The sequence below is a fragment of the Melitaea cinxia genome, chromosome 18, assembly GCF_905220565.1.
Source record: "Melitaea cinxia chromosome 18, ilMelCinx1.1, whole genome shotgun sequence".
NCBI classification, from domain to species: Eukaryota; Metazoa; Arthropoda; class Insecta; order Lepidoptera; family Nymphalidae; genus Melitaea; species Melitaea cinxia.
The window spans coordinates 9,856,242-9,873,063 of NC_059411.1; the positions used below are offsets into that span (position 1 = coordinate 9,856,242).

At 33.9% G+C, this 16,822-nt stretch overlaps 1 protein-coding gene across 1 annotated transcript in view; it reads left to right on the forward strand.

The window, feature by feature from the left end:
* LOC123662110 (transcription factor IIIB 90 kDa subunit) overlaps positions 1–16,822 on the forward strand; it is a 39,705-nt gene that overhangs the window by 6,471 nt on the left and 16,412 nt on the right. The window lies entirely within an intron of this gene.

Here is a 16,822-nt window from a genome sequence, read left to right on the forward strand (position 1 = left end):
AGCTTATCTTTCAAGTGTGGATCAAATTGCACACTGTGTGAAAATTTCATTCAAATCGGTTAAGTAGTTTAGGAGTCCATCGCGGACAAACAACGTGACTTGTAATTTATACACGGTGTCCCAGGAAAGACTGTTAAGCGGAAGTCCAGAGCTAGAACATCCCTCGGGGATTCCGAATCATCCGATTTTTTATACTTTAGGAGATATAATTTGATTTTTATTTTTTCAATGTTTTTCGACCTTAGCGCCATTTTTGGTCATAATTTCTTAAATAATTGCCATTGATAATGCCTGATTTTTTTTTGTAATTTAACCTTGGGTCCTAACTAATACATACACAAATAAACCCTAAAAGCAAAACCATGTGCTTAAACAAAAGAAATATTAAAAACAGAAAAGTGCAAAAAAAAGGTAAATTCTTAATAGTGATGTAACGAATGTTGAATTTATCATATTCACGAATGCGAATGCGAAAAATTGTTCACAACATTCGCGAATGCAAATGCGAATGGTGACTTTCAAATTAATTCCGCTTAAAAGGTATGAAATTTTGTATAGGTCATTTTAAAACCAAATACATTCGAGGCAAGACGGGTTGAATGACGCATTTTGCTATAACGACGGGATTAACAAGCGCCGGTACCATCTAACAGTAAATGTTTACCGTTGCTTATGAATTTCTGCAAATTTAGAAGAAACGCGAGTGAGTCGCCGGTGTCTTTACAGAAAAATTGGTCTCATGGAAATACTCAGGAGAAAGGTCATTCCACAGTTTGTACGTACGCGGAAAAAGTGAGCGAGAAGATCTAGTTGGTGTTGATGATATCTAGGTCTGTGGCAAAGGACGCGATTGCAAAAATGTGACGATGGTTTCCATAACGAAGAATTCTTCAAAACATTCCCCATAACACAATTGGTAAAAAACATACAGAGAGACTACATCTCTTCTTATACTTAAAGGTTCTACACCATCCATAAGTTTTGGATCGTCGACAATACAAACCGTCCGGCATTAATGTAGTCAAATTTTTGGAGTTGTTATAGGGGAACTCCTGCCTAATTTTTCGAACACAAACCCACACGTAGACTGACCTGAACGTAAAGCAAGGGCTGATGTTCCGTTGTGAAATATGATTACACCCTACTTAGCATTCTTAGCTTTTTTGAAGCCATAAGCGCACCCAGAATTTTGTAAAGTTGGGGCAAAAACAAATACGAGTAAATGTAAAACTCGATAAGTTGTATATTAAATTATTTTTAATAACTGTTCTTGCAACTTTCCGTTAGGTTTCAATATCGAGACTACTACAATAAAAACTTGTAGAGATTTTAGTTAAATCTAAATATCAATGATTAGCTTCGAGTCAGTGGGGCAAACCCACCTTGCCCTACCGTAGTTTCGTCCATTTTTGTAGCCACTATTTGCTCTTAAAATGATCACGGTATAGTATTTCATTCGTAATCTACCCCAATATCCCAATGCTTTTAGTTATTTTCAACAAAACATTCTGAAAACTTGGCACCACAATATAAGGGGCCTTCTTATAGAGAAACGCGCAAATAGTGGCTACTAGAAGTCAAATTGGACGAAACTACATCTCCCTCATTCGAAGATCTGCTCCTAGGAAGTCTCGATTTCAAACGATCTGTCCCGACCCTACCACTCGGGGAATACTAACCGGCCACTGTGAAAGGCATCACTCGTACTGTCATCAGCATAGCAACGACTATTGTTGTTTTGCAACGTTGTAGATTAAACAGTGTGGGTGAGAGCACTGAATCATGAGACACTTCAGCGTTAACGGGCATTGTTTCAGATCACACTTTGCCGACAGCAACATTGATGCTACGCTCTTACTTTCAATGGCGGTTGCCCAGCAAGAGTCAAGTTTGTGATAGCCTGTACCATTCCACTGCTGAGCATAGGCGTTTTTGTTTACATAATTTTTTTTCTCAATGTAACTAATCTTAACGTGCTCTCCTAGGTAGGCACAGTAAGAAAATCCACAAAGATAAGAAATCTTGACCAGAAAAAACAATCGAAATATTCAAATAGGTACAAATATCAGCGGAACCCACACAACCTGTGTGTCTTACATACACAAATACACCAGAATTGTTGTTTTATTAGAATATAAGTAAATAACAAGTACAAATCTTATCAGTAGTGTTATGATTCCATATCCATCATAATAAAATAAAAACATTCGTCTAAAAGTCCCTAAAAAAGATATTAAAAAAAAACAACATTCGCCAAATATTCGTATCGTTTCGCGCTAATGCGAATGAGAATAGGTATTGAAAAATCGTGAATATTTATTAGCGAAAGCTAATCTGCGAATACGAATGTTCGGTTACATCGCTAATACCTATATAATAATTATGTTTGCACGCAAACGAAAAAAACCGACTTCAATTATATCGACGAAAAAATAGTCAAGTAACTACGCGTTATCAAAGATTACTCAAAAAATAGTTATCAGATCTCGATAAAATTTATATGTGACCACATGATAAACATCAGCTTTTAAATTAAAAATTATCAAAATCGGTACACCCAGTAAAAAGTTATTGCGGATTATCGAGTTTCCTCGATTTCTCTGGGATCCCATCAGCAGATCCTAGTTTCCTTATCATGGTACCAAACTAGGGATATCCCTTTTTCAACAAAAAAGGAATTATCAAAATCGGTACATCCAGTAGAAAGTTATTGCCGATTTTCGAGAGTTTCCCCTCGATTTCTCTGGTATTCCATCATCAGATCCTTATTTCCTTATCATGGTATTAAACTAGGGATATCCCCTTTCCAACAAAAAAAGAATTATTAAAATCGGTATATCCAGTAGAAAGTTATGCGGTATAATACAACGTAGATCGACGAAAAAAGCGTCAAGTAAAAACGCATTATTAGATATAACTCGAAAAGTTATTGTTAGATCTCAAATAAATTTAAATGGGGCCAAATGACACACAACACCTTTCGATTAAAAGAAAATTTGTCGAAATCGCTCCACCCAGTCAAAAGTTCTGAAGTACCATGCATAAAAAAAAATACAGTCGAATTGAGAACCTTGGAAGTGGGTTAAAAATACGTAAGTATTAAGGTTTTAAGAATAATAACTACGGTTCATCAAAAATGTTGTAATTATGTTTAGAAGTATATTTTTGAGACTGTTGTAATATTGTAAATACAATATAAATGTTTAAAGAAAAACAATTATGTAGACTGGTATATAGGAGTATACATATAATACGTTTAGATAATAACGAGTGATAATCACATGTGAGTCAAAAAAATAAATGTAGGTATACGTTGTTTTGGATATTTGTACTTGTGTTTTCGTAGTGAACTACTAGTTTCCGGTACTTACTGTGAATCATAGAGTAACGTTATAGCTTCTATTAAGAAAACATAACCTGTTCATTTGTAGAATTTTATTTGTCGATTAAGACCAAAAAATGATTAAATTACTCTTGTTAATGTTAATATATGTATTGATTGAATGTAGATATAGAAGATATGAAAAATCGTATTAATATTGTAATTGAATAAGAAAGTGGATGGATGTTACTCCATCGCGTAAGAAACTAAAAACTACTAAGACCAAATAAAATAACTTAAGAGTACTTTTTGGTCTCAAAATTTCTGACACGAATGGGTTGAATAATGTTAGTAAAAGCAGTAGTTTTAAAAGTTTTATCGCAGGCCACAACAGGAAATATCTTGCTTAAAATTTGGAGCAGTACGACTAGGAAAGTAGTACCACAGCATTAAAAAAGATCACAGCTAAATAATACTGCTTTCAAGTAGTGTATTACTATGGTAATAGTAAGGTCGCCAAAATTCCTGATGATAGTCGTGGGTAGGATCTGCGACGCGCCCGTAATCCTCCTGTTATTGCAGGTGCGTTGCGGACTCGTCCATAAGTTACAGTATCCGCTAACCATCAAACGGGCCGTCCACTTGTTTGTCACCTTAGTGGTATTAAATAAAAATACGCAATATGCACCTTGGATCAAGGGTCTCACTCGGTGTCCTGTGCTCGTTTGTCGTCTCGGGCCGCGCTGAGGCGGCTCCTGACAGTTCAGCTCAGCAAATCGTCCATCTTCATCGATGAGGCTCTCAAAAAAATCCACACTGCTATTCATTGATAACTGGGCGTTAAACACATACCAAAATATACTGAAACAAATTTTCTATGTTAATTATGGTACACACTTGCGTTTTGTACGAGTTTTAATCCACATTGTGAAAATATTATAGTAATATACCATAGTTAATTAATTTACAATGACATGTTTTAGTATTTCATGTCCCCTTGAATTGCCTTTTAATGTTTTTATATCATAAATAAAGGGATATATATAAAGTAAGAATAAATGATTTTAATTATCAAAAGTTTTTTCGATTTATTATAAACTGCCATAGTTTAATAACTAAGTAAACACTTGTGTTTTATAAATTAAATATCATAATAACCTTATGGAACTTTTACGAAATCGCAGTATAACAATTTAAGTAGGTACATAATAGTTTAAAAATAAGAATTGTTGGCAGACTGTATTAGAAAATAATTTATAATATTACTAGCTGGTACCTGTGACTTCGTCTGCGCAGGATTAGTAAGTACTTCGAGTAGCTTATTATCTTCTCAATATCTATCTTTATACCAAAATTCATCACAATTGGTTCTGTGACATGAAAATCAATTTGTTAGTACCAAATGTGCATTAGAAATATATTATCGATTTTTGTTGTATTTATGGTTCACTTTTTGCGATAATGGCTTACTCATAGAAGATAGATAGATGTATGCGGTCCCGGACTTTTTTTCTAGGACCAATTAAGATAAACATTTCTCTTATACATTATATACGTGTAAACTCTACAGTTTTTGCAGCGTACGCCAGAATAGCTCGCAGATGGCAGATATTCTTGACAATTATCGTTATATTTTGGACAATTCACAGCCTAGCTGTTATTAGCCTATATATTATTCTAATTTATAAGCTATATTATTGTAAAATTTCATTAAAAACCATTCGCTAGTTTTTGCGTGAAAGAGGAACAAACATCCATACATCTATACATCCATACATACAAACTTTCGCGTTTATAATAGTAGTAGGATTTATATTTATAGGGATGGTACAGAACAGAAAAAGTTATAAAAGCAATAAAAATGAAATATAATCGTTAAGGCCTATTACGACCATCCATCAGCTTAAAATTAAATTAATAAACTTGCAAATAAGAAAAGGAAAAACAACAAAACAAACAATACAATAAAACCGAACAAAAATAAATAATAGTTTAAAAAAAAATAACAAAAAAACACGCTTTTATAAATAAACCTTAGTTTTTTGGATAAAGATACTAAATTAGTCCTACTTACATTTTAGTTTTGTACTCAACAAAACTATTTTAATTTCAATATTTAGTAACACCATTTTCTTCTCATACATAAAATAAAAAAATCATGATATTTAATTTTATCGTGGATGGATCGCCAACTAAAACTTTTTGCGACCCCCTGCTCAATGCGCAAAGCGATCCCCAGTCTGTCACCGAACGCTCAATATCGGTGCCGATACCTATACTGTTTCAAATTGTATAATTATTATGAGTTACAAGGTTTTCTAATACGTACGATACATTAATATTACGTTTAATTTGTAAAAAATAAAACGTGATAAAGACAAAAAACTCCGTAACATCAGTTTGTTAATTATTTTTGTCATGCAACATTAAAGCTATTTATACACGTGATTGACTCTAATAATAGTTTTAATGTTAATAATATTATTTTTACAGTTTATTGTTCGACTGGATTACTAGTCGAGCCTAGTTTAGTTTTAAATTAAATAATTGCTAGACAATTCGCTTTCTCAATGTATTCTAACTTGATTAATATTTATAGCTAATAATTTCCGCATTATACATGGTATTATTTATGGTAAAAAATATTGAACGAATAGCACGAAAGGTTAGCTCGTTTAGACATATAACTTTACAAAAAATCTCATTAGATTATTATCTTCATCTTTATGAATTAATTAGTGTGAAACTTGTCGATAATTGTTTGACCAATTAATTTATTTTAGTAACTATAATTACTTAATTATTATCGTTAGTGTGATAGCGTTTGTATACGTATTGATAACGTTCACATCGTCGAATCTTGATAGGTTACAAATTAATTTAAATCTCCTATTACTTATATCAAAGTGCAACAATTAGAGGAAGATAAAAATATATATAATACTTAATGATTATTACGACTTAAAACACAGAAAAATTACATTTACATATTTTTTTAACGGTTTTTATAACGCTCGGGAACTGCATTATATTTCTCTGTTTTCAAGATTGTTCCGTTCTACAAATTCGGGATACAGGATTCACTTGCTATGGGGGCTTTTGTTTGTGACATGCTTATTATCATAATGATCGAGATCTACAATTCCATTATAATATTGTCAGATTTCGTTACAAACTTAATAACATTGTTCTATAGTCTAATTTATTTTTTGCTTAGTTTCCTATGTAGGTTAAGTAATTGACCAATAGCCTGTATTATAAAAATATTCTTGCAAATAAATGCTTTATTATTATTATTATTGAATACGTAAGCTATATCAATATCAATTTGGATGTTATTTTTTGTTATGATGTGGCTAACGTATTGTTTAATATAGCTAAACGTCAGTAGTTTTTTACATAAATATTAACTAGATTATAAAACTATATTTTTTTACTGTCAATAAATATTGATTGATCTCTAAGTGTATGTCTAGATTGAGTAATCTATACACACATAAATAAAATTGGAGTGTCTCTTTGTAACAATAAAAAAGCCACTTTTTAAAATTCATATGTACTTATGTATTATCACTCATCATCATCATCATCATCTCCACTTCAGCCTATCGCTGTCCACTGCTGGATATAGGCTTCCACAAGTTCGCGCTTAAAATGGCGTGAACTTATGTGTGTTGCCCATAGTCACCACGCTGGGCAGGTGGGTTGGTGACCGCTGGGCTGGCTTTATCGCACCGAAGACGCTGCTGGCCGTCTTCGCCCTGTGTGTTTCAAAGCCAACAGTTGGATTGTTATCCCGCCATCGGTCGGCTTTTAAGTTCCAAGGTGGTAGTGGAACTATTAGTAGTAGTTATCCCTTAGTCGCCTCTTACGACAGCCACAGGAAGAGAGCGGGTGGCTATATTGTTTACTGCCGTAGCCACACAGCTTAATATGTATATACATACACACAGTACATATACAAAAACAACATTTTTTATAATTTTCGTCTGTTTGTCTGTCTGTTTGTTTGTTTCGGCTAATCTCTGAAACGGCTGGGCCGATTTTGTCGGGACTTTCACTGGCAAATAGCTGATGTAATAAGGAGTAAATTAGGCTACTTTTGTTTTAGATTTTTTTATTATTTTATAACTGTGAGCTGAACAATAACTATTTTGGTAATTTCCCCGCGGACGAACTTGTGGGCACAGCTAGTATAAAATATTATTGTATATAATCACTTGAAAGTACTTATTTGCTTATTTTTAATTGAGAGAGGATCAATAGGCAAAACAAGTAATATAATATACTACGTAATATTTAGGTGTATTTAGGTGACCGTGTGTCCTTATACCATAACTTGTTTTTTGTAAGTTGGGTAATATTATTGCAATACCCAATTATTTTAAGATGTCAAAACCGATGCCAAAAAAGTAAAAGGCTTTAATATTATGTAATTATAATGGTTTATAATATATATATTACGAATATGTTTTTGTAGTTTATGTTATACAGAATTTTAGTACCTATTATAATGATTTTACCCGGTGCTAAAAAGGTTATATTATCGTAGGCTTTTAGCGTGTTTATGTATGTGCACTTTCTATTTATTCGTATTTGTTTTAATATATGTGTACGTATCTTTAAACTATTAAGGCCAGAATTGGAAAAATGGACCTCCCTAATAATATTGGGACAAATAAAGCGCATTGTTTTTACAAACATTGTATTTAAAAATGCGAAAATACGGTTTGGTGAAATATAGAAAACAGGTCGACAGTAAAATCGATTTTAAACTCTTTATTGTGGGGTCTCTCACATGCGAGGTCCCGAGGCCAAATAATCCCGTATGGCCAAATCCAGTCCTGTATAAGTAATTATATATCTAGAGATACGGTATTTTTACAATGTTTTTGAACCATTTTCCTTTTTCTCCTTTCTTTAGACTATTTAAGTTTTAAATTAAGATCCAATCAAACATGTTATAAAAGCTCTGTTGATATTCGTTAATTCGTCATTGTAAGCGTCCATCGTTTTATTTGCCGTATTGTAGCGACATCTATCTCGCAACATATAAAACTAGAGAAAACTGACGTATCCTACATCGCGCTATCAAAGTTATCAGAGTGATTGAGTATGACGTCATATATACAAAAACCCGGCAACAACCGTTGGGGGCGTTAGTCCACCAGACTCAACACCCGTCTGGTCGGAGGATCCTCTCTTTGCGAGAGTGGATGAGGAACTCAACACCTTGTTCCTCTCGTCCTCCCAAAGTCTTAAGCTGTATTTGTCTTCATAGAGAAGTATATAACCTCTATCTCTCTACCTTCTCCGGCTCCGGCTTCGTCTCCCTAACTGATGTCAACGATGTGTCGCTTATCATCATTATATTATACGTATCTGATGGATTTTTTCTATTAAGAAGAGGCAAATTGAGCAATTAACTTTTCTGTCAGATTTTTTAACCGATTTCAAAACGGAGGAGGTTCTCAATTCAACAGTTTTTTTTTAAATGTGGTTTACCTTATCATTTTTTACTAGGTGTACCGATTTTGATGATTATTTTTTTTATTCGAGAGCTGATGCTTGTCATGTAGTCCCATTTAAATTGAGTGCGATCTGACGAATAGTCGATATTCCTAATAATGGGTATTAAATTGACTATTATGTTCTCATTTTATTACTGTGCGATGTAAAAAGTCACTTTTTTATTTGATAACAAACACTTACGTACTCGTAGGTAGGTTGGTAGGTTGGTAGCGTTGCAAATTTTCTAGGAATTTTATACCGAATAAATTTTATTTCAAAAAGTTATTTAATGGTCAGAAATCGGTAAAGTGAGCGTCAGTTGTCGCATTAGCGGTGGAGCTGAAGAAAAGAGATGTTGGAAACAAATCTGCTCCAATGATTTTTATACCGAGCAAAAATGTATTATATTTTTGTTTCAATCACATTTAAAAAATGTAAATAGTATTCGGCTGTATTGTTGAGGGGGGTTATATGTCAGTCACGTGCAAGAACTTCATTGAAAATGTGATAAAAAAAATAATTTTTAAATTTATACATCTAAATTTTTATATTTTTAAAATAAAAAAGAAAATCGTCAGCCGTATTTTTGATGGGGGTAAAAACTTGAGTCAACGTCATGAACATTTGCGCGCTCAATGCATTTGAGCGTTGCATAGCTAGTCTCTTTGGAAAATCAACTGACAATCTTTACACCCATAAATAACAGGTGACGATGATTTTTTTTGGGTGTTTGTGCAGTCCTTGTTGGTCTCCCCACCGTGCCTCGCAGAGCACGTTAAGCCGTCGGTCCCAGTTGTTATCATGTACACCTGATAGCGATCGTTACTCATAGTAAGGGAATATATCCGCCAACCCGCATTGGAGCAGCGTGGTGGATTAAGCTCTGATCCTTCTCCTACATGGGGAAAGAGGCCTATGCCCTGTAGTGGGATATTACAGGCTGAAGCGATGATTTTTTTTTTGTTTTTTTAACATTCAAATAATTTCATAATTTGAATTTTATTTATTAATTTTGTTTCGGTTTCAAATTATATTAATAATTATGTACTGTAGCATCAAGGAATTTCAAACTGTAAAAGTCTCACTACTCTAACATACCTTTCCTAAAATTACTTTTCTAGCCTTCAGGTAGGGTTGACTGTAGTAAGTATACCCAACTGCAGTGGTCTCTTCCGTATATGTATAGGAGTTGATTTCAAGCGGGGGCTTAGCAATTTTATTAATAATAGTAACTATAGATTTATAAATGAAAAATTATAATGTTTAACCACACTTGCCATTTTTTATACATCTTACAGATAGTGCCATTAAAATAATAAACTTATAACCTTAATAATCAACTTAAAAGCATTCCGTGTTTGAAAATTAAACTTGTTGAGTAGCGTTTTTTCTTTTTATAAATGAGATTATGAAACTAATAATTATACAGCGACTAAATATATTAATTAAAATAGTATACTCGTAAATATATCTAAGTGGTAGTGACAAAAAGCTACGAATAAAAATAATATGTATAATAAATTAATATAAGAAACTATTTATCATGTTTTTTTAGATGCACAGCGTGTAAAATCATATATTTTTATAGATGTATATAATGAAGCTATACCAAATAAGTAAAGTAAATACACAGAAATTATTTACTTTTCATTTAAAATGTTTCAACACATATGATAAGTGTGTTGTCACTTTAAGATATGGTAATTGAAAATATTTAATTAAATTTAAATGCAGTATTAATATTTTATTATTTTTGCGGTATATTTAATTATATTTAAGAACTATTTTGCGTCATTAAAAATTAAAAATGCACGTCTTGACGATGTTATTTTAATAGTTTACTGACAGCTTTATATGTGCTAGTTTAATCTAATTTAAAATTAGTTATTTTCATCTTCCCTATATTACAAAACTTGACCAATATCATGACATTGATACAACTCTTGACCAGTCATTCAAAGTCCAATGCTCGGGCTCTCTACCATAACTCCAACTTGAGTTTCTGTGGTATCTTTCTAGTTTTGCGGCTTTAAATTTGCTTCAGCTAGATACCGCCTTAAGGTATCCGTACTCAGATTGTTTCCTTCAGCTCGTAAATGTTGATTCTTAACTTTAACAGCTGTAAGATAGCGATTTCTTAATATTATCGACACCATATAGCGATCCCCCTGCGTCGTCGTGCACCTCGTTCGGCCTGTTCCTAGTCTTTGAAGATTGAAATCAAATTCATAGACACGCTGGAGAACTCGCTGAATTGTAGAAAGAGTCACACCAACAGTTCCCGCTATAGTTTCGCTGACTATGCCTTTTTCTATTGTCATGAGATGATGAAGAGATCTTCAAGCATTCTCAGGGTTCTGGTACATTCTTCAAGGATTAATAACATGATGACTCCAAAAAATAAAATTTATAAGGCAGAGACATATTTTTAACTTTTTTATTACAAATCTAAAACAAACGCGAAACAATCGATTTGAATTTTTTGGTACTAAATTCAAAAACTTATTATACAAGTTCAGTTTTTTTTTAATACAATTATCAAAAATACATAAAATATATTATTTCGAATGTTTTACATATTATTTTATGTCGAGTTAAATATTCTTCAATTTAGTCTTTATTCCATAAGGTCAGGTACTTTTGAAGATACATACTGAAGATATAATAATTGACACTTTGCGGTCCATTGTAGATTGACTTGGTTCAACTATAGTCTATATCTTTTTATTTATTCAGGATCATCAGTATTTTTAAAACTATTTACACGATACATTTAACTACACTAACACAGCAAAGTGTTACAATTTCTCAAGGTGACAACAACAACTGACACACATTCAGAGAGTTCCAAAAGATTTATACCTTTATATAATACTAGCTGTGCCCGCGGCTTCGCCCGCGTTGAAATCAGTTTGTCACAAAGTTTTCCCGGCAAACTTCCAGTGAAACTCTCATCAAAATCGGCTTAGCCGTTCCGTAAGCCTTCCTCTTGAAGCCCTCTCTCCATTGGTGAAACCGCATGAAAATCCGTTCAGTAGATTTTGAGAGAATCGATCACATACGCCTTTGGGGACTTTGTTTTATAATACACTAACTGTTGCTCGCGACTACGTCCGTGTGGTTATGAAGATACGCATTACTATTAAGATTCTTAACGCAAATAATTTTTTTATTTCAGTCACTTGAAATGCTTATCTTTCTGAGTTTTCACACAATTTAGTATAATTTAATAGTTATTTTTATAAAACCTCTTTATACATCACATTTTTAGTTTTATTTTCAGGCTGCAGTATAAATAACCTTATCCTATATCAGGCGAACATATAGCTGCTGTATATGTTTCATACAAACTATCAACCCCAATTAAACTCCCTTAGCGGTAGAATATCGCAAAATCCGTTCTTAGCGGACGTCTACAAACTATAATCTACCTCCCTGCCAAATTTCATCTTTGTCCACCCTGGACGGATGGACCATCCAGCGGTTTTTGAGTTCTGGTGGTGAGTGAGTCAATGACCTTTCTCTTTTATATATATAGATTACGATGCATTATTTGGACACCTCCTCACCATCTATAGAGCATACATTTTAAATTTCAAGTCTCTTACTTCAAAAACATAGGACTTTCATAGAAACTCCCAACCCCCGTTTTATCCCCTTAAGGGTCAAGTTTCGTAAAATTAGCTCTTAGCAGATGTTTACGCCCTATAAGGAACCTACCTGCCAAATTTCAAGTTTGTAGGTGTTAAAGTTTCGGAGATTTCGTGATGAGTGAGTAAACCTACTATCCCCCGTTTTAACCCCAAAAGAGAGTTAATTTCTATAGATACATTATTTGGACACCTCATCATCTATAGAGCATACATTTTAAATTTCAAGTCTCTTACTTCAAAAACATAGAACTTTCATACAAACTTGCAACCCCCGTTTTACCCCCTTAGGGGTCGAGTTTCGTAAAATCCGTTCTTAGCGGATGTTTACGTCTTATAAGGAGCCTACCTGCCAAATTTCAAGTTTGTAGGTGTTATAGTTTCGGAGATTTCGTGATGAGTGAGTGACCTTTCGCTTTTATATATATTATAGATTATAGATTAGACATTATGTCATTCACAAACGACCAATGCGTTGATTTTATGAAATGACTTATTTAGTATACACTGGCATCTTAACCTTCCCTGAATTTAATTATATTGTACTACTCGTCTAGGTTAACTGATGAGTAGGTCATTGCGTGTCCGTGGAAACGTGTTAGAACCGATACAAGTTTCAATCTTTACAACTCAGATTACAGATAGGCTCAGTCAGACAAAGTACACTACAACACGCTACCACTATTGACAACTACTGAACCAAATTTATCAGATATCCTAAATAAAGGAGATGACATGAGATGAGAAACATAAATTTCAAGGTCGCCGTCGTCGGCGCATTTTACAGTGATTCAGCTTTACGCTCCTCAGGTTGTGGGCTCGATTCCCATCTCGAGTCTGGGTGTAATATACGTATTTATTATTTATTATGTATATTACGAGTATATAAAGTATGGTTACATTTTTCGGCTGTTATATTATTTTACCTATCTTAGGAGTAGATGACTGTGTGTTTATTTTAAAAATATTTTAATTTATTTGAATTGTATCAAAATATAAGATAGTTTATAGAAACTACTTTTAAGTAACATTATATAACCCTACTAGCTGACCTGGCGAACCTGAAATATAATAATAACATAATATATCAAAATAAAATATAGCCTATCTTTTAAGTTGGATCGAACTGCACATGGTGTGCGAATTTTATTATAATCGGTTAAGTGGTTTAGGAGTCCATTGAGGACAAACACGTGACACGAGATTTATATATATTAAGATATAACTCGTTTACTCCATATTTTGTTTAAGGTCTACCGTGACTAATTTTACTGTTATGAATGTTAAGTACCTAGGTACCTAGGTGATGTACTGTGTGGCTACGGTACTAAAGAATATAGCCACTCTCTCTCTTCCCGTGGGTGTCGTAAGAGGCGACTAAGGGATAACACAGTTCCGCTACCACCATGGAACTTAAAAAGCCGACCGGTGGCGGGATAGCCATCCAACTGCTGGCTTTGAAATACACAGGGTCACAGGCCGAAGAGGGCAGCAGCGTCTTCGGTGCGACAAAGCCAGTACTGCGGTCACCAACCCGCCTGTCCAGCGTGGTGACTATGGTCAAAACACATGAGTTTTTGGCGTAAACTTGTGGAGGCCTATGTCCAGCAGTGGACTGTATAGGCTGTAATGATGACCTAGGTGACTGAGCTTAGCTCGGTATTTTTAGTAATTCGTGTTTTTTGGATATCATATTTAATGCTCCTCATAAATGTCCCTGTGGCAGTGATGTCGACAAGCCAGGACATCACGGTCTGTCTTGCTAAAAAAGTGCAGGCCGCTTCTCGAGACATGCCGCACTTAACGATATCATACGCCGGTCCCTTGCCACCGTCAACGTGCCAAGTCTACTTGAGCCGACTGGTATTGCAAGAGACGATGGCTAGAGACCGGACGGTATGAGTTTGATTCCATGGAAGATGGGCCGAGTGCTGGTATGGTATGCAACCTGTTCAGACACGCTAGCCCTTTCCTATCTACACGGAACCAAAAACAGAGCTGGTGCGGCTTGTGAAGCGGCTGAAAAAACTAAAACATACAAATACAGGCGTCTAGGCTCCGAATATGATTTTGTCCTATTCGGTGTCGAGACCCTTGGTCCGTGGGGTCCTAGCGCTATAAGACTTTTTAAGGAAAATAGCAAAAAGGTTATTCGACGTCACAGGAGACCGGAGAGCTGGCAGCTACTTCGGACAAAGAATTAGTCTAGCTATTCAAAGGGGGAACGTTGCCAGTAACTTCGGAAACTTGCCTAAAGGGACTCCTTTTAACATATTTTTTAGTTATTATATTATGTAGAAGTACTTAAGGTTTTTTTTTTTTTAGTTTAATGTAATTTAACTTATTTTTATAGTAATAATTGTATATATTATGTGCTATATTTTAATATTTCGATAAAATATGAACATTTTCCGATTTTGCCGACATAACAATAAAAAATATGAACTGGTTATTTAAATAAAAAATCATGAGTGCAATAACAAAAAAAAAGGAAAAAAAATAATTGATCTGGAGACGTGCATTTGAATTGTGGTCTTCTCGGTCGATCCCGACCGGCCGATTTCCCATCTGAGCTATTACAACTTTATTGACAATTGCGAAATTTACCTTCGTATTCTAACGATATTGTAGCCATTTTTTAAAATAGGAATAAAACGACATTTTCTAAATATGAATCCTAGCTATATCGATTTATCGCCCCCGAAATCCCCTGCATACTAAATTTCATGGAAATCGTTGAAGCCGTTTCCGAGATTCAGATTATATATATATATATATATATATATATATATATATATATATATATATATATTGCTCATTTAATAGTATTAGGTAGATAAAAGTACAGTACAGTAGTGGAAACAATTATTTACGCGCCCAACACTTTGTGGGCCATGAGACAATTGAAGCCGGGCTTAGTTTCGTAATTTAATTTACATACTGGATTTATTATAATGAAGTCAAAATAGTCAAATAGTACAATTGATATACTCGTATTAACATAAAATGTAAATATTCCAAGTCTACAAAAAGATAAGGAGTTTTCGGAATTTCATTGTAAATCTGCCTTATATCCCTTTGGAAAAAGTCTCATAAAACATGGACAAATGCAAACCAAATTCTTATACCAAGTTATAAGAGTCTACGAGATCTCTTATGGTCTCATAATTCGGTATGAGAATTTGGTCTGCATTTGTCCATGTTTTGTGACATTTTTTCCATAGGGCAGATTTAGCCCTACACGCTTAATATAATAATTAATTATTACCTCTACCAGATCAATAGATAATCATCTGGCAGATATTAAAAACTGGTTAAGATGTTATAAGTCACTGTCCTCTTTGTATCTCTGTTTGTAGCACATTAATTTCTAAACAGTCGAATTATACGTCAATACGGTAGCTTTTATTTTAAAATAATTGTATTTGCTCGCAAACTAAAAAAAACCGACTTCAATTACATCGACGAGTAATACAACGTAGATCGACGAAAAAATAGTCAAGTAACTACGCGTTATCAAAGATTACTCAAAAAGTAGTTATCAGATCTCAATAAAATTTATATGTGACCACATGGCAAACTTCAGCTTTCGATTAAATTAAAAATTATTAAAATCGGTTCACCCGGTAAAAAGTTATTGCGGATTTTCAAGAGTTTCCCTCGATTTCTCTGGGATCCCATCATCAGATCCTGGTTTTCTTATCATGGTACTAAACTAGGGATATCTTCTTTCCAACAAAAAAAGAATTATCAAAATCGGTACACCCAGTAAAAAGTTATTGCGGATTTTCAAGAGTTTCCCTCGATTTCTCTGGGATACCATCATCAGATCCTGGTTTCCTTATCATGATACTAAACTAGGGATATCCCCTTTCCAACAAAAAAAAAAAAGAATTATCAAAATCGGTACATCCAGTAGAAAGTTATGCGGTATAATACAACGTAGGTCGACGAAAAGAGCGTCAAGTAAAAACGCATTATTAGATATAACTCGAAAAGTAGTTGTTAGATCTCAAATAAATTTAAATGGGACCAATTGACACACACCACCTTTCGATTAAAAAAATTTTTGCCGAAATCGGTCCACACGGTCAAAAGTTCTGATGTAACATACATTAAAAAAAATACAGTCGAATTGACAACCTCCTCCTTTTTTGGAAGTCGGTTAAAAACAATTTAGTAACGATAGTACGCAGCCCGTAAGATGAGGTTCATGCAGAAAATATTTGTCTAAAAGACTTTAAAACAAATTAAGTATTGTATGTAGAAAACACTGCCGTGCGATGTTGTCTACAACCATGCATGGTCGGCTGTCAGACATGGCCGACACACTTGCCGT